The sequence below is a fragment of the Engystomops pustulosus genome, chromosome 1 (genome assembly GCF_040894005.1).
Source record: "Engystomops pustulosus chromosome 1, aEngPut4.maternal, whole genome shotgun sequence".
Taxonomy (NCBI): domain Eukaryota; kingdom Metazoa; phylum Chordata; class Amphibia; order Anura; family Leptodactylidae; genus Engystomops; species Engystomops pustulosus.
Genome location: NC_092411.1, coordinates 164,693,600 through 164,712,029, shown reverse-complemented (window position 1 = coordinate 164,712,029; position 18,430 = coordinate 164,693,600). Strand labels below are relative to the sequence as shown.

Below are 18,430 nucleotides of genomic sequence, written 5' to 3'. Positions count from 1 at the left end.
CAGGAACAAGAACCTGAACAACATGGGGTGAGTGATCAACAGAAATTCCCGATAGAGATCAGACCAAGATCCACCACATTCCCCCCCTGGTCAATCAGTCCGGAGGTAGAAATGTTTGTTAAGATGTCGGTGGCGGAATTATGTAAGTTATTACAATGGCGCCACTTTGACAACTTGACCAGGGGTCAAACGCGGGCCTTGCAAGAACTAGGGAAGATGAAGCAAGGGGTTTTTAAGCCCGCCGACAAAGGTGGCAATGTGGTGGTCTGGCCTATAGAATTGTATGAAGCGGAGGCTTATAGACAATTGCGACAACAGGACTGTTATAAACAACTAACAGAGAACCCCACAGAAATATTCAGCAGGGAATTAGCACACATATTGGACAGGGCCTTGGAGAACCACACTATACCAACACGAATTAGGAAAGGCCTGGAGGTAGAGTTCCCTATTATACCAACTATATACTTTCTTCCGAAAGTGCACAAGAATGCTAAGGTACCTCCAGGCCGTCCTATCATATCTGGGTGTGGTAGCCTTTGTGAACCGATATGTCGGTTCACTGATTACTATCTGCGACCATGCGTAGAAGAATTGCCCTCTTATATCCGTGACTCTACGGATGCATTAAAACGTCTGGAAGGAATAGTGATGGAGCCAGACATGTTTCTGGTTTCATGCGATGTTGAGGGACTGTACACGTGTATTGGTCACGATCTGGGAATAAAATCTGTGGAGTTCTTCTTGGGGATTCGTGATCTTGACGGGGATTTAGTTGAATTCATCATAACATTGATGAGATTCATCTTGGATCATAACTATTTCCTTTTCAAGGAGAGGTTTTATGTGCAGACGAGAGGGACAGCGATGGGGGCCACTTGTGCCCCCTCGTATGCAAACCTCTTCCTAGGATACTGGGAAAGGAATGAGGTCCAAGAGGCCATGGAGAGGGCATCAGGACAGGTTATAAGTTGGATGCGTTTTATCGACGATATCCTGTTCATATGGCAGGGACCCAAGGTGGGTTTGGACCAATTCCTAGATGATCTCAACTCCAACAACTTAAACATAAAGCTGACAAGTAATGTCAGCCAGGAACATCTAGAGTTTTTGGATATCCAAATAAAAGGGTGGACAAATAAACACATCCGTTTATCGGAAGGAGACATCAGTCAATGCCCTATTACGTGCCAATTCCTTCCATCCGGCCCATATGATACGTTTTATCCCCACAGGTCAGTTCTTGAGAGCCAGATGGATTTGTGACACCCAATCTAATTTTGAGGAGGAATCGATGACTCTCAAGGCTCCATTCAAACAAAGTGGTTACCGCGACTTGGACATACAGAGGGGATACCTACGGGCCAGGGCATCGGACCGAAGATCCCTACTTACCCAACAACCAAAAAGACAAAAAGAGAATAAGGTGAGGATTATTACACCGTACAATTCTCAATGGAGGGAATTGAATTCCATTTTTGAGCGATTTTGGCCCATACTGCAGTCTGATCCAGACATAAAAAAATACATTAAGGACACACCACAGGTGGTATCGAAACGTGCAGATACCATAGGAAATAGGCCGATGAGAAGCCATTATGCACCCCCTCAAACAAAAGAACTACATCTTTGGATCAAAAGGTCCTGATTGGGGATCGTACCCATGTGGACACTGCAGTGTGTGCCCACAAATGGTGAAAACCAAGACATTTCAGGATTCTGAGGGTAGACGCAATTTTAATATTGTGCATTTTATAAATTGCAGCACTACGGGCGTAATTTATATGGTCTGCTGTCCCTGCGGATTGAAATATGTGGGGATGACTACACGTGAATTAAAGACGCGGATTCAAGAACACATGAAGGACATAAGAGCGGCTGCCAAACTTCTCCCCACGGATCAGGAACAAATTATGAAATTGAAACCGATACCCAAACATTTTCTGGAATACCACGACTGCAGATGGCGGGATCTGCAGGCATATGGCATAGATAAGATCATCTTAGGAGGTCGTGGTGGCGATACCTTTAAGAAATTGGAAAGGATAGAACTTAAGTGGATAGTCAAACTGGCTACAAAATCTCCTCATGGACTTAATGAAAAGCTCTCTTTCTCCACATATAAACTTTGTTATGAGTCGTGTTTTTAACATGTTTTTTACGGTAATAATTTGTAATAGGTTTGGTAATGGTTGGTTGTCCGGACTTGTTTTTTTCAGTGCCTTTGATGACTATACTAGGTGTAATTGTGGATTGAGGTCCTGATGCAAGTAGGAATCTATGGGGCATACGGCACCCTTTTGGGTGGTTTTAGTACGATTAGATTCTTGAGGTATTGGTCTGTGGATGTATAGCATATATTGTGTTTGTAGAGGGTGTGTTTATATCTCCCCTCCTATATTTATAAATTGGGAAGCCACCCTATTTATTCATTTCCCTCTCCAGGGCATGTATCCCTTCTTTCTATTAATTGGCATTTGCACTTAATAATAATAATTTTTATGGGTATATCCCATATGTTAGTTGCATTATCACATTAATTAAAATATTTAATTCATCACTCTCACTTACTTTTCACTCCTCAATTGGCACGATGTTCACTTTATCTTATTCGCCTGCATACCACCTCCTGGCTATCTATTATAGCTTATATGTAATTTGCACTTACCATATTATTGGCACTTATTGCACTTTATTTTTAACATTTTTAATATTTTGAATTTTTCTTTTTGCACTGTTTTATATTTTTACACTTGCACTGTTGTAACACAGGTCTTCATGACCTATTCATCCTGGTCACTATCCATCAGAGCCGGCACTTTATTAATATTGTTACACATCTTGTGGTGTGCACTAGTATATTTATATGCTTATTATCATGTCAGTTTCGTTTTCAAAATCAATACTGTTGATTCAATCCAGTCTAATGTTTACAGGTCCGGGTCAATAATAATAATTACAATGCAATACTTACCCGATTTAATGAATTAACTGGGATTATTGTCAGTTGTTCTGTGTATAATCAAACACAAATACTGCAGTCTTGGTTGCTTATACTGCCTGTAGCCTCTTTTACCTGGCTAAAGGATTCACCTGCCACATTGCTTGCACTAAACTTTATATGGTGAAGGCATGTAATTAAAATATAACTTTTATTAGTATTACGTTTTTTTAAAAAAAAGATGTGTACTTTCAACCACCAGGATTGTCTCACTGATCTCTTAGGTTATGTGTCGATGTTGTGAGTATAGAGCACGGGGGACCTGTAGAGATAGTCAAATAATGCAGGGATGGTTTCAACATATGGTGACTCTACTATCTAAACCAGTGCACGTTAGAAGAGGCATAGATCTCACCCATCTTGTCGTCACGGTGGGGGAGGTGAGGATGATCCGTCACGGGCACTTCTAGGTCAGGATGACGGTGACTGCACTGCCCCTATTGTGCCCTGTGTTATTAGATCACCCTTGTTGTCCCAATGTTGCTCCCGCCCTTACAAGGACAGTCCCAAGCTATCCCTATAGGTTAAGAATAACCCTACTTTGCCCTATACATCCGGTATCCAGTCTTCCCGACGCGTTTCCAGTGCCATTCGTTGTGGAACTTTCATCAGGGGAATAAAAATAGGCTGTAGGTCCGCCGACAATGGTCAGTGTTTGTGGGTGAGACAGTGGTGCACCCCACTCCTGTAGCAGCCTTTCAGACACATCCTTCGGAAGTTTTAAAGGGTGTTGGTCCATGTGACCAATTATCAGACTGCCGCCTGATTGGGTGGATCGTCATCACAACTCACCTGTGATTTTAACACTTGAGATGTGTGGGGGTTGAAATGTAGTAGGAACCTCGTCATAGGGTGCCGTTGCACTTACCCACATGCTGAGGATTGCTTCCTGCACGTGTCTCCATGTCGCGGGGGACGCCAGCTTACCACTTCCGGTGTAGCGATAATTCCGATACGTCACTGGTTTAGATAGTAGAGTCACCATATGTTGAAACCATCCCTGCATTATTTTACTATCTCTACAGGTCCCCCGTGCTCTATACTCACAACATCGACACATAACCTAAGAGATCAGTGAGACAATCCTGGTGGTTGAAAGTACATATCTTTTATTTAAAAAACGTAATACTAATAAAAGTTATATTTTAATTACATGCCTTCACCATATAAAGTTTAGTGCAAGCATTGTTCTGTGTATATTTATTGTAACTATGTCTATCTACTGCTATCCCTTACCTCTGCCAGGCTCCAAGATGGCGTCGGGATGCGCATCATTTCGGCGCATGTGTGCGTTTCGATGGCGGTGCCGTACTACCGGTTCACGATGACGCGCAATTACTGCGCGTCATTTGTCTCCCGGAACATGGCCCCGCCTCCAGACGTGCGTGTGGAGACCGCGATGATGCGCTATGTCACACACCTGCCGTCCATCTCGTCATCGGGCATTCTCCATCCCTATTTGCCCCAAGGTACCCTCCACTCTGGGTCAGGGAGATACATATACTGGGCACCTACCACACCACAGCACACCCCCTAGAGGAAGCGACGGCGAAACGCGCGTCGGGGTGCTGTTGCGGTGGTCAGAGTTACTACTTTTAACAATTTTTGGCTACATACTACACCCTGATGGGTAATATCATTGATTACAGCCTGATTTTGTATATTGCATTTGTGTCTTATATTCTTGATGTATTTAACATGTATTGCATTATCTGAGACCACCGCCACACTTTTTGTGGTTTTTAAGTGTGTTTTTAACCATTTGTCTTTTGATGGCCGATTAAATAAAGCTGTATATTGGATTTACGGATTGAGTACGAAATTATATGATTTATTATCTATTTAGTTACTTTGGTATCCTATATATTTCCATTGGTATTGCATGTTTATTGTTATTATTAGGAGGAGTACATGAGGTACTGGGTTATCTTTTTTTGGTATTCATTATTTCCTCATAAAGTCCAACAGGTTATGCAGATTCCTAGATACAATACGAGGTAGCGCTGACAGAGGAATATTAAGATTGTAATGTTCTTGCAGTGGAGAATAATAATGAACAGAGAATCTCTTGTTTACATAGATATAAAAGTTTACATTTTGTACTAAGATAATCTTGAATGGGAAAATGGATGCTACATTGTAATCTGCTTATGACCCTGTTGTTTCATGTTATATGTAAAATTTAATATTCAAAAGACTCGCTACACTAGACAAAGAACTTGCAAGACTGAGGCTGTTCTGAAACAAATGGGACCCCTGGTTGAGACATAAAGGAACCAGGAGCGATTCCAGGCTAAAAAAAAAACAACACCATGCTGGATCATCATATCTTGTACCTGAGACCTGCACTGATGGCTTACAGAAGTGCTATGCAAAGCTGGTACTGCAGCCGGCAACTTCCCCTTATCAGGAAGGAGATCTATATAGGAAAGACAAAGCCAGGAATTAGCAGCCACCTACATCAGAGGCACCACAAGTCCCAGCATCCTGCAATCTGCAGAAAGATCTTAGCCATCAGGCTAAGGTTAATAGCAAATCTCTGGCACCACAGGTCCATGCATCCAGCAAGAACAAGGACATCTGCCTGATGGTAATGGTGCAGTGTTGGCACCACAAGTACCAGATGACATCTCTTTGCAGAAAGACTGTGGCTGCAATCCTAAAGGAATACTGTAGCATAGCAGAGCTCACTCTGGACCCTGCTGTGCCAGTTACTGACTTTGCTGATACAATCTGCCTGGGATGTTGTTATAGAGCAGTCAGAGCAGTGTATGGAGGCTGGGGACATAGAGGCTGTTAAGGCAATAGCACAGTCCAAAGCTCTGGACTTCCCTCCTTTTATTTCCTGATGTTGGTGCAGACCCTCACACTTCAGGTGCTCAGAAGCCCCCACAGCGCCCCCAGGCACAGCATGGTACTGGTCCTGACCAGGCCATTTCTCATAGCATCTGAAGCCGTGGTGTGGCATATTTTCATCTGGCTCACTTTACACTGGTCACATTTAAGCACATAGGGTTCAAGGAAGATCTTCCTGACCGGAATTTTGTAGTAAATTCTCTGCTGTGTGACCAGTTGGGCTTTTCATCTAGTGACATTCTGGCAGTTATAAACTTTTCAGACCACCAAGGATATGATTTTAGTTTCAAGTCAATGTGTAACCTGGACCAGTTTTGGGCCAATTTTTCCAGATCCAGAGATGCTGAGGGGTGGAATAGATTCAGCTTTATCCCCATCTAAGCCTCATACTGTTACTGTTACCATCATCATTTGGAATGAAGCTGTGCCCCCTAAGGATATTGTGCTATGGCACTAGGAGACACTGTGACCTAATGTCAGAACTAACTAAGATTAGGGATGATGATGAGATCTGGACAGGAGGGTGGAAGGACTCGGTAAGGTTACGCCAGTCCCTACGCCAGTCCCTACGCCAGTCCCAGCATCTGCCCAATTCCTATTTCATTGGCCACGAGAAGGGTGTATGTTTTTATGCAGGTCACCACTGCAGATATTTCAAGTGTGGTAGGGTCGGTCACATGGCCAGTAATTGCTCCCTGATGAAGTGCAGCCTGTGTGGGGACATTGGTCATATGAGTGTGGACTGTCAGTGTTACCTGTGTAGAGAGAAATGGGGCATGATTTCATAATGCCTAGCATAACATCTGTAAGACCTTTCTTGATGAAGATGTACTGGCGGGGCAGATCACCTGGGGGAGGAGGAGGCTTTGTTGTCAGGGTAGGCTCAGACTGGGCCAGAACCACAGCAGGTTAAAACTGTCACAATAAAAGACTAGCCCCAGACACAAACCATTAAGGGGAACATGAAGGTTGTTCGGCAGGTTGTACCACCCTCAATTCACATTCCTTCTCCAGTGCCAACATCTAAAAAGAGAAGGAAGAAAGATACGGCTAGCCATAAGCCATAACCCATAAGGGTTGAGTGGACCACTGTCCAAAAGCATCTAGGATGAGAGAGGGGAGAGGAACAAAATTGACCATGACTGTTAGTAGATTGAGTGTGTTGTTAGAGTCAGATGCAGAAGAGGAACTAGAAACTAAATTGCAGAAAATGGTGGCAAAATATGACAATGATCCCCCTCAAAATGGAAACAACTTGCAATAGGACTAGAGTCTGAATCGGACATGGAGAGAGGTGATCAGCAGGAAGTCTCAGATTCAGATCTATGATGATGGGGTTACTCTCTCCGATTCTTGCTATGGCAATGGCAGATTTTTACCTAAAGGTCATCTCGAGTAATGTAAATAGTGTTAGGACAAAAAGACAAAGAGAAGGAAGAAAGATATATCTAGCCATAAGCCAGGGCTTGAGTGGACCACTGTCCTAAAGCATCTAGGATGAGAGTGGAGAGAGGAACAAATTTGACCATGACTGTTAGCATGAATTGCAGAATATGATTCAAATCTGTGATGATGGGGTTACTCTCTCTGATTCTTGCTACGGCTCTAATGGCAGTATCAGTACAGCAGGTACACGTTGAGCTTGATTAGGGGACCTTAGGGGCCCCTGATGCCCATGAGAATTGTCGGAAATGTATGGTTAAGAAATCGATCACAAGTCTTCCTGACTCTCAGGGTGTTTTACAAGAATCTTATGAGGGTATCCTGGGGGTGGTGAGATCATACTATGCAGACATGTTTCAAAATAAATTTTTGGATTAAGAAAAAATTGCTCAATTCTTGGAGGCAATTTTATCTTCTGACAATAAAAAATTGGACTTTTCTCCTTTGGTAGCAGAAATAATGTTAGAAGAGGTAAAAAAGCATACTGATGACACATACTTTATGCAGCAGCTTCAGCATATTTGTGTAATAGGGCAGGATCTTTTGCACCACAAGGTTCAGCACATGTGCAAGGCAAGGAATGTACATGTCCAAAGCTAATACTATAATAAGATTCTGGCTGTTACACACCACCTTCATGGGCTTGAGGTTCAACAGCAGCAGCCATTCATCTGTCTTCTCCTGGATCCCAGTCCACAGTTTCAGGGTAGTGTGTGGTCTTTTACCCAGACAGAAGAGTTTTAGCACAGACTGGTGCCGTTTCTCCATGGCTTGCTAAAACTGGTTTTGCAGTAGCGGCAAATCTGGGAGGTGGCAGAATATGAGGCAAAGCATTTCCTGTCTTATACCCAGACACTAATACATTAAACTATGCCTAAGATAGTTGTCCATTTTTTAGTTGTGAAAACTTGGGTTTAATGGCATTTGGCAGCACAAGGCACTTTCTAAGTAATTAGCTAAAATCTGAAAAAACGGCCCTGCCATCCCCCCGAGCTCATTAAAATATATGAAAGTGCCACAATTTTAGCATGAACAGATCCACCACCAAATCAAAAAGATATGCATTTATGTATGGATTATAGTATATAAAGCCCTACACCACCAAGATAGCTTTCATAAAGCTTATAAAATAAATACAGCATCAGTATGGATTTCAATATATAAGTATTATACAGTACTAGAATTGAACTTCGTACAGAAACACGTACCAAAAATTTGGACAATGAATGACAAGGTCCATACACTTGGAAAATTATTTACAAAAAAGGTCTAAGTTATCTCACTGAGACCAATTGGTCAATATAGTAATTAAACATCACTTTTATTAGTTATGCTTAAAAGGAGGAACATTCTATAATATAACACATGGAAAATTTTTCAACAAACAAGTCTACTGTGAGATCTCTATGTTGTATGTTGTACGTAGTGAACAATGTTTTAGCCATGGAGTAGTTAGTTCTAAGAGTGTATAGCAGGTTCAATGTTGGCAGTGTCAACGTCACTATTACTCATGTTTTTCATACTGAGTGTATACTTCTACAACAGAATGTGGCCTAGTGCTTAACAGTACAATTGCAAGAAATTCTTCAGACAATGTACTCTTCCGATTTGAGCATTTATATTCCCCAGTTGGATAGAGTCAGGTTCAAAGAAAGCAGGAGGTGTAGCAGATTCTTTGGGAGTAAATTAGGGTAACATAAAAGACTGAATATGGGTCACTCTAGCATTGAGTCCATCTCTGAGACTGCAGTCAATATGGATTGCTACTGCCTTAGTTAGTTCTAAGTAAGACCAACCTAGTCATCCCCAATCGATTCAGAAAGTCCCCATTTGCAACATTGAACTGTTCTAAAAGCCATGTTTACAGAGCTTTCAGGATTTCATGTAATACTCCTGATCAGAGTGGTTGCTCTAGAGGTAGGAGGTGAGATTGAGTTGCAAGCGCAGCACTCGGCCTATGCATTTCAGGCATATAAAGCTATTTTTTTGTATGCCTGAAACGCATAGGCCTAGTGCTGTAATTATTTTTCCACCCGTTGTGGGTCAATATGTACTGTAACTGAATTTTTAAAGATGATCTAAAGACTTAGATTTTTTTAATCTACATCTGGTGCAGAATGCAACTCCTTTTCCCCTGCTTCAGTCTCTCCAGTCCAAGAGCAGCAATCCACACATTTGTTGTGGTGCGTTGTGGAGCTGAAAAAAACTTTTCTTTTTTTTTTTTAAATTTTTTATTTATTTTTATTTTTCAGTACAAACATTTACTCCACCCATATATGGCTCGCAGGCCATGCATTAAATAAAACTCGGCAGTGCCATACTATCTGTGTATGACTCGCAGGTCAAATGAGCAACCAAAATACACTTCACATTGTGTTATCAAGTTTTGAAAATACCATTTTTATTACCTTGAACATCTTTACATTAATCCCTTGAACTCGTTACTTAAACTTGTCTATCCAGTTACCTAACTTCTCCATATACATGTGAGAGGTTCACCCCCGTATAGGGGTCTCCCAGACCTCAACCTTCGGAAGCCTTCATTTTCCCCTTCAGTAGCAACTGAGTTCTTCAATCTCCTATGCAGGAATCTCCCAGTACTTGAGTGTGCCCCTTAATTGTTCCATTAAGTACCATTGAGTGAGTGTGAATGACTGAAAAATACTATCTCGTTCCCCTGGGGAGACATGATGTGCCAGGAACCCCTTCCATCTCTTAAAAAGCTTTCCCGTCAATTTGGATTTGGCCTTTTCTGCTTCTAACCTTTCCAAATAGAAGAGTTGGGTCATTTGATCCCGAACCGTGGATACCGGGGGGACCCTTGGCTCCAGCCAGTGCTGCAGGAGGCATCTCTTTGCAACCAAACTGACTACATGAAATAGTTTTGGCAACACTCCTGACGTGGGTTGGGACTCATTCTCCTGTCCTATGTCATAGTGAAACAGGTATGTGATCGGGTCTTTGCGGATCTCCCTGCCCCACAGTGAGGTGCCCAATCTCTGCACCTCCGTCCAAAACTCTCTGGAGTGAGGGCAGTCCCATAGACCATGGTACAAGTCAGTACCCGGCTCCCGGCATTTGGGGCATTCCACCTTTCTTTCGGGGAATGCTGGAGAGGGGGCTAAATTGAAGGCATAAATTGCCCTATGCATTATGCGGAACTGGGTGTCCCTCTACCTTTCACTAATAACATTGTTCCTAACTGCCTGCCATCCCTTAAGGATTCTTTCCCCTATGCCTTCCACCCGAAGCTGTCTACCCCAACTGGTGAAAGCAAGTTCTTTAGCTCCTAGCCGCTTTCGGATGTATCAGTATAGTATGGATATGCCTCCCGTTTGCATGGGGAATTTCAGAATCCGGTCAAAGTCATTTTCTGTTCCTTCTAGCGTCATGTCTCGGACCCTGTTCAGGCAGAAATTCATCACCTGTGCAAACTGCATTGTCTGATCACCCGTCAGGTCATACTTCTGTATCACTTCCTCTTTTGTCATCCATCTGTGCTCCTGCATATGCAGTATGTCTATAACTGTATGGATCCCCTTCTCCCTCCATGCTACGAATAACCTGCTCTGGCGGCCCTGTGGGAAGGCCGGATAGTTCCATAAGGGCAAGTATTTTGAAATCGTCCATGGGAGATGAAAAATTTTCCTTACCGCCTTCCAAGCCGCTATTGTGTCCCTCAGAATGGTCGAGGATTTAATCTCCAGTGGTAGGGAACTTATCTGGACATGCAATAAAGTACGGAGATCCCATGGGGAACAGTATTCCGATTCCAGAGTCGTGTCCGAGTAATAATTACTGTCTTTTAGCCAGTCCAGTACTTGTCGCATTAGACAAGCTAGATTGTAGCATGTAATATCGGGCATGTTCATTCCCCCCTGGTCCTTTGTCATAGTCAGTTTTGAAAATCCGATGCGATGTTGTTTCCTTTTTAAGGCTCATGATGTCCTTGTGTCTCAGTAAATGCGGGATTGTTTGCATGGGGTATAACAACTTGGAGATACTCATCATCTTTACCAGATGATTTCTCCCCAATAATGAGAGAGGCAACGTCTGCCATTGCCGCAATTCCTGTGATATTTTATTAAAGAGAGGGGGGTAATTTAGGAGATATATAGAATCTGGGGTTCTATAAGTAGGTAATCCAAGAGGGAGCGACCGGTATTTCTCCTATTCTAGTTGCCTGCGTTCCTTCTTGGTGTGAACCCCCTAAAAAGAGGACCTCACACTTTTCTCTATTTAAGCGGTACCCCAAGATCTCTGCATATTCATTGAAAACCTGTAAAAGTGCCGGTAACTGTAATTGTGGATTCGCCATGAACAGGACAATGTCGTCCGCAAAAAAGGCCGCTCTCAATGAGGAGTTACCTACTTTTATTCCATCAAAAAGTTGTGTCTCGGTCAATAACCGTGCCAGCGGTTCCAGGGCTATATTGAAAAAGAGCAGGGAGAGGGGGCACCCCTGACGTGTACCCTTTTTTAGTTGGAAGGGTTTCGATAAAAAGCCTGGAGTGTGGACCCTTGCCCACGCATTCTGATATAATGTTCCCAAGTATGTACGAAAAGCTCCCTCAGAGCCCATTACGTTCAGCACCTGCCCTAGCCACTCCCAACGCACATTATCAAACGCCTTTTCTGCATCTAGAGTGACCAGGGCAGGCGCCCTCGCCCCCTGAGGTAGTCTGGAAGACACATCCAGGGCCATTAGAACTCTACGAACATTTGTGACTGCCGAGCGGCCCTGAGTAAATCCCGCCTGGTATGGTGTTAGTAGTGCGGGTAGCATCGTAGCCAACCTATTTGCATATATTTTCGATAGCAGCTTTAAGTCAGCATTTATTAATGATATTGGCCTGTACGAGGCCGGTTCCTCCGAGCTCTTCCCCTCTTTTGGGATTAATTTTATATATGCTGTGTTTAAATGCTTTGATAGGGGCGCCCCCTGTCCTAATTTAGTGAATAGACTTGCAAGTATCGGTGTTACTTGTTCATGCATGGCCTTATAAAATTCTCTCGGATATCCATCCGGTCCCGAAACTTTGCCATTCGGCATGTTTTTAATTGTGCGCTGAATTTCCTCTGCGGAAATCGGGGCATTTAATAACTGCAGTTGCTCAGGAGTTACCTTGGGCAGTTTTACTCGTTGGAGAAATCCTTCCCCCTGTCTTTCTTCCCCTGGTGTGTCAACATACAATAATATAATCTTTGAGTTTCAGTATGTGAGACCCCGGCTTTCTGCCCTTAGCCAGGTTCGCTAGCAGTCTTCCGGACTTATCCCCAAATTTGTGCAGATCTAGCTGCAGCTGGGACGAAACTCTCCTTCCTTTCTGCCCATATTGTGTAATCCCTTTGCGCTTGGGACCATGCCTCCTTGTTAGTCTCTGTTGCATTTCCCCAGAAAGCTGTATATGCTTTGCACACCGTTTCACTTGTTTTCCTGTATTGTTCTGCTGTTTTTTTTTTCAATGCTTTGACATAATCCATAATGCGACCCCTAAAATACATTTTGCCTGACTCCCAATATAGTACTGAGTCAGTCGCGTGCACCCCATTTCCCTCTATGAACTCCAACCACCACCCCTTCATTAAAACTATGAAGCTTTCATCTCGCGCCAAAAACGTCGGGAATCGCCACAGGTAATCCGTGCCTTTGGGACACACATCCGCTAGATCTAATGTCACTGGGGAATGATCGGAAATTACCATGTTTTCCAACTGAGTTGCCTGGACCCTCCTTAGCAGACTATCTGAGACAAAGAAATAGTCTATTCTAGACCATGTGTTGTTAGGGTTAGAATAGTGGGAGTACTCCCTATCCTGGGGGTGTGGCAGTCTCTAAGTATCTTCCAGAGCCACCGCCTGTTGTAATCTAGAAAGTGGGGTCGATCTCTCCACATGGCCCCTCCCCGGTCTCCCCCCTCTGTCACGGTCTTCTTGTGCCTCCATTACATCGTTAAAATCCCCTCCCACTATTTTCAAAGGTGTAGTGTCACCATTTAATGTGTCTCTAAGAGAGATGAAGAAAGATTCCTGGTCTGCGTTTGGGGCGTATACACATGATACACTAAGAACATCTGTAGCCAACTGGAGCTGTATCGTAACCAGTCTCCCCCCCTCATCCCTTGACACCGCTGTTACCTTGTGTGCCAGGGATCTGTTGATCAAAATCAGGACTCCTGCCTTTCTGTCTACTGCAGGTGATCCATAAACCTCTCCGACCCACAGTTTGCGCATTCTAGGAAAATCCTCTATTTCCAAATGGGTCTCCTGCAGTAGAGCTATGTCAGTTTTTAATCTTTTAAGATGACGAAGAACCATTACCCTCTTCTGTGGTGCTCTCAGCCCTTTCACATTCCACGACACCACTCTCATTTTAGTAAGAACCTTATGATAATTTTTCCTCTATGGCTTAGTCGGGTGGTGGAATAGCACTAAAACGTTTCAAACAGTACAAACTATTTGAACCTACGATCCAATTGAATAATCACTCTATTATTTTCTCCCTAACTATGCTTTCAAGCCAAAGACTTCCTATTTATTCTGATGTCATGCATAGTTCCCCGCTCCCCCGCCTATGATCGAGCTTTCTATGCTAACTCTCTTATGTCACCCTCACCTGGCTCCCTCTTTGCTCACCAGCTCCGCTGATTCTGCTGCTAGCTAACCTTTCCTTTGCTATATCACTAGTTATATATTTATTCCCTGGAAGCGGGTATTGTCTGTCACCAGCATGGAACAGACCGGACTAAACTGTTTGCGCCGCCTGGTAACTTCTATTGAAAAGTCAGGGAACAGCAGCACCTTATGACCTCTAATCTGGAGCGGAGAGCGCAGGTTTCTATAAGCTCTCAGTATGTCCTCCTTATCCACATGGTTAAGGTATTTGGCGATTACCTGCCTCGGTCTTCCTTCCGGCTGTGATCCGCTCTGAGGCCTCAGTAGTGGTCCCACCCGGTGAGCCCGTTCCACTATGCGTCTGCCCCCCAACTTGAGGGCCTGCGGCAGGTCTTCCTCATAAATCTCGTACAGCATAGCCGCTGGGATGGTTTCCGGTAAGGCCACCATTCGCAGGTTACTACGTCGGGACCTGTTTTCAAGATCTTCTATGCGATCATACAGCACATGCAGGTATTGCTCCGTCTTCCGTTGGTCCTCTATGGGCTCCGACGTTTTCTGCAGGAGGTCCGCAAGTTGTGATTCCACCTTCCCTAGGCGGGCCTCCTGTTTTCCCACTTGGCCTTTCACCTCAGCTAGCGTGTCCTGTATGGCCGCCGTTATGGTGTTCACTAGGTCTGGTGCCAGGCATTTGCTGACCTCAGTAGCCAGTAGCTGATAGTCTATGCCAGTGTTGACTCCTCTTCTCCTTTCTTTCTCTGCGTCTGGTGACATTGGTTGCTGCGTGTCACTCACTTGGTCAATAGGCGCGTGGTTCTGCTCTATCGGCGCAATCTTGGGCGCAGGGCCGGCTGCCGTGTCTCCTCTATCCAGGGTTTGCGAGGGTTTCTGGCCGCTGCGGAGCAAATAGCGCTCCATATACTGTCTGGCAAATCGGTACCGATCACACTCCTCCGTCAGAGGTGATCGGTGGGTGTAGTTTAGCGGTCGGGAGTGGGTTTGCGGCGGTGGAGTTCGGGAGCTCTGAACTACGCTGCCGCTTCCATCAGCGCCGGAACCGGAAGTCAAAACTTTTCTTTTTTAATACGATACATATATAATGACAGACCTTCAGAGATAATACAAAGTAAGTGAGTGCAGCAGACCACATATGTGCACATGCAAGGCTAAACGTGGAATACATGATCATCTGTACTAGGATAATAAACTATACAATGTGCCTTTAACCCCTTAGTTACCAAGCTTATTTGCGCCTTGATGACCAAGGCCTATTTTTCAAAACCAGCTTTATCAAGTTTAACAAACTTTATCTGGTTATAACGGTAGAATGCTTTAACTTACCCAATTGTTTTTGAGTTTGTTTTTGTACTTCAAGTTACTGGGAAATTTTATTTATGGAAAAAAAGTGAATTTGGTAAACCTTATCTCAGCTTTGTGTTGGCGTAATTTTAGAATTGTCCTTTTGTTTTATTACGATGCTAGAAAGATCACAAATTAAACAGCATACTCTCAAATTTTTAAGAACATTTTAGAATAAATTATTTTAGGGACCATTTAATTTCTATAGGGGTTTTGAAAGTTTTGTTAATACAACCCCCCCCCCCCACATATAACCCCGCTCTATTAACTTCACCCCTCAAACTATTCAAAACAGCAGGTAGGAAGCTTGTTAATTTATCATTGATAAATTCATTTAGCTGCAAAATTCAACCACATTAACTGAATAAAAGTATAAAATGCATCTAGGAATATATTGTGCAGTTTTTTTCTGAGTAAGGGGGCACGCCACATGTGGATGTAACCCACTGTCAGGGCACTTGGCGAGGCGTAGAAGGGAAGGAGTGCCATTGAGCTTTTGCAGGGCAGCATATTTTTCAGGTGCCATGACATGACAGTAGAGTTCCTTAGGCCTCGCTCGCACATGGCATTTTGGTTGCGAAACACAATCCAAAGGCTCCACTTGCGATAACCTTCTGGCATGTGCCAAAGGCAGACCCAGATATGAAGACCCGAATGCGATCTCGGGATGCCGGGAGGAGAGGGAGAGTGCCCACTCCCTCTGAAGGTACATAGATAACACAGTCACTACATTGACTGTGTGATCTAACGGGTTAACAATGCATCGGCCCAGCCTAAGGGCCCTTAGGGACCTACGGAGATATCCGTATGGGCAGTCACTAAGGGGTTAATGTGTACACAAAGCTAATAAAGTAACTAATCCGTAAGAAGATCTTGAAAAACAGGGCAAACTACTACCTGGCGTACCTCCCCGTTGCGTGTTTCAACCACAGATGGCCTTTGTCTAGGGGTGTGCACACTAAAACACAGAAAAGTGACAAACCACAAACATGTCTAAGACAGGGGAAGCGGGGACACACTGGGAGATACACAACACTGATGGACAAACAACTGATACAGACAAGCAAGTCAGACAGTAACAGGTCAAAACCAAGCTGGCGGCAAAGGTATAGAATCAAAAAGTAACAGAATAGCAAAAGCACATGCAAAGGCAAGGAGTAACCGTGATGCAACACATGACGTTTTGAACCTGTTTTTGGTCCATTTTTAAGCAGTCTTTTCAAAACGCCTCCATTTTTGACCAGTTTTAATTAAGAAAATTGGTAAAACCTGGCAAAAACTGATGCGTTTTCAAAAACGCATGCGTTTTAGGACGGACTGCTTAAAAACAGACCAAAAATGACATGTGTGGCATCACCCTAAGGCCCCTTCCACACTTGCGTTGCAGATCACCTCAGAGTTTGATCAGGGTGCGATCAGGGTTTGGTCAGTGAAAAACTGACATTTTACATCAGAGTTCAATCAGTTTTCAGTCAGAGTTTGGTCAGTATTTCAATGCGTTTTTCACGTGCAGGTTATGCGCGTGAAAGGGCTCAAGGCTGAGGTCTATCTTTTCAATGCCAATTGATGCGTGAAAAAATGCATTGCACTTGCATGTGTCTCAGAGTGCAATGCGTCTCCATAGACTTGGATGCTGCGTTTTTCACGCGCGTGACTTGCAAAAGTAGAGCATGATGAGATTTAAACGCGCGTTAAAAAAAATGTGTGTGTGTAAAAAAATGCAAGTCTGAAAAGACCCATTGATTACAAGTTCTGCGCATCAAAAGCACTCGCAAAAAACGCAAGTATGAAAGGGGCCTAAGACTTCAATAACCAGCATTCTCTGAAGGAAGTTGCCAGAATATAAAGAGAATAATGGACACCGCAACCAGTACTGACAGGTTCAGCCATCCATCACTCAAGCGGCAGCTGCACACAAAACAAGTTCAAACTCATACCTAGCTTTCCCTAAGGAAAGATCCTGAAAGTGAGCTCTCAATCACAGGCAGCTCTTTTTGTGGTTTTCAAGCAGAGAAGCCTGTAATCTCATCCCATTCAGAGCAATTGCCGAGTTCTGACAGTGTTCTTTTCAGAAAAAGGTAAATTTTGCATTTCATGGCAAAGGCATAATCCATGCTCCTTGAGGTCTAGTGTGAAATTTCTACAATCGGTGACCGTTTGCAAAGCCATCTGCTGGCGTGTTTTATCTAGACCAACGTCAGCCCAGCCATCTACCACAAAATTTTAAAGCACTTTATGCTTCCCTTTGCTGACAAGCTCTTTGGAAATGGAATTTATATTTTCCAGCAGGACTTTGCACCTGTCCACACTGCAAAAAGTACTAAATACCTGGTTTAATAACTACAGGATCACTTAGCTTGATAGGCCAGAAAGGTTGCCTGAACTCATCTGTGGGGCATTGCCAAGAGGAACATAAGAGACTGTATCAAAACAACCTGTTGGAGTGTAATCAGCTGATGGCCCCATCCAAGTATTGAGTGCATTTATTGTAAATACTTTTCATTTGGCCAACATTTATGCGTTCAAAATTTTTTTACAGTTGATCTTATATAATATTCACATTTTCTAAGATGATGACTTTAGCAGTAAGCCATAATCATCAAGAATAACATAAATAAACACTCAAAAAAGTTCACTCTGTTTGTAATGACTTTATATAGCATATGAGTTTCACCTTTTAGAATTACTGAAAGAAAAATTGATGATACTTTAATTTATTGAGAAGCACCAGCAGATGTTGGTTGAATTTGTAATGATTAACAAGTTGCTTTAACATTTTTACAAAAACTGCTAAGCTGTTGACTTCAAAACTTTGCACAAAACAAGAAAATAAGGCAAACTCACAAGAAGACATTTTAGGTTAACCTATAAAAATACTTGAACTTTAAGAATCAAACACAAAGTTACTGGGACAAATAAACATCTGCTCAGTGTAGGTGTACAGAGACAATGAACAATCAGAATTTGAAAAGCACTTGAATGTTAGTTTTTCTCACACAAAAAGATGAAGATGTTGAATAATAACATTTTATAAATCAGAATAATACTTACTGCGACAGCTCGATGTAGAAATAGAAGCCTAAAGCAGACAGTAGTCCAAATGATAATGAGATGTTTTGTTTTGGAAGCCTAGAAACTTCACTGCTACTGAATGTA

The 18,430-nt window shown here is 43.2% G+C and overlaps 1 protein-coding gene across 1 annotated transcript in view; it reads right to left on the bottom strand.

Annotated features, from left to right (window-relative positions):
* LOC140066215 (phospholipid-transporting ATPase IK-like) overlaps positions 1 to 18,430 on the bottom strand; it is a 1,118,040-nt gene extending 1,099,610 nt beyond the window's left edge. Inside the window, exon 1 of the mRNA XM_072113746.1 lies at positions 18,326 to 18,430. The gene's annotated coding sequence lies outside the window, so the exon portion shown is untranslated. The remainder of the gene's footprint in view (positions 1 to 18,325) is intronic.